Below are 848 nucleotides of genomic sequence, written 5' to 3' on the forward strand. Positions count from 1 at the left end.
AGAGAGAGAGAGAGAGAGATTACGTCGCAGGCCTCCTTTGCAGCAATTCCATGGGTGTTGTGATGTCTGCGTCTCTTGGAATCGTGTTCCTCTGTTGTCTGACTTGTTGATGGAACACTTTTATACTTATATTGTTTCTAAGTTCCTCGGCGGCTGTTTTAAACGTGACTAGAGCTTGTTGGGCTGCTATGGGCGTTGTATTTCTGTGTTGGAGGATCCCATACACAACGCCAATGTGCGTGAACACTTTGTTTTAAAAAGTGCAAAAAGAAGAGGAATTATATAAAAAAAGTTGTTCCTGCACCCTATCCGGACATTGGGGATTGCCTTGTTAGTGAGACAACTTCCTGGGTCTTCGACATATTGTGGTATGGTGGCCAGTTCCTTTCCACGCCGCCTTTACTTTCCCAACTCAAAGTCAGGTACCCATTACTGCTGGGTGGGCAGGAGGGTGGGCACTAACCGCTCTGCCACCGCACCCTCAAGAGAAATATATCGCCCCTTAATACATTCAAGAGACTGCACTCTTCATGGGCAGTATAAGCGTTCCAGTGGTTTGACTGGATTCTGCGAGACACAGCAGGATTTCTCGTTTCCAAGTGAAGAATGTGCTGATAAGTGACGCTGTTGGTGAGCCGATGATGATGTGTGTGTGTGTGTGTGTGTGTGTGTGTGTGTGAGTATATGTGGGTGTGTGTGTGTGTGTGTTTGTGTGTGAGTGTGTGTGTGTGTGTATTGGATAAAGAGAGTGGATGTGGCTGTCTGTGTATGTATGAATGTGTGTGTGTTCATTTGTGTGTGTGCTTGTGTGTGTGTGTGTGTGTGTGTGTATGTGTGTGTGTGTGTGT

This window comes from Aplysia californica, unplaced genomic scaffold (assembly GCF_000002075.1).
Source record: "Aplysia californica isolate F4 #8 unplaced genomic scaffold, AplCal3.0 scaffold00652, whole genome shotgun sequence".
NCBI lineage: Eukaryota > Metazoa > Mollusca > Gastropoda > Aplysiida > Aplysiidae > Aplysia > Aplysia californica.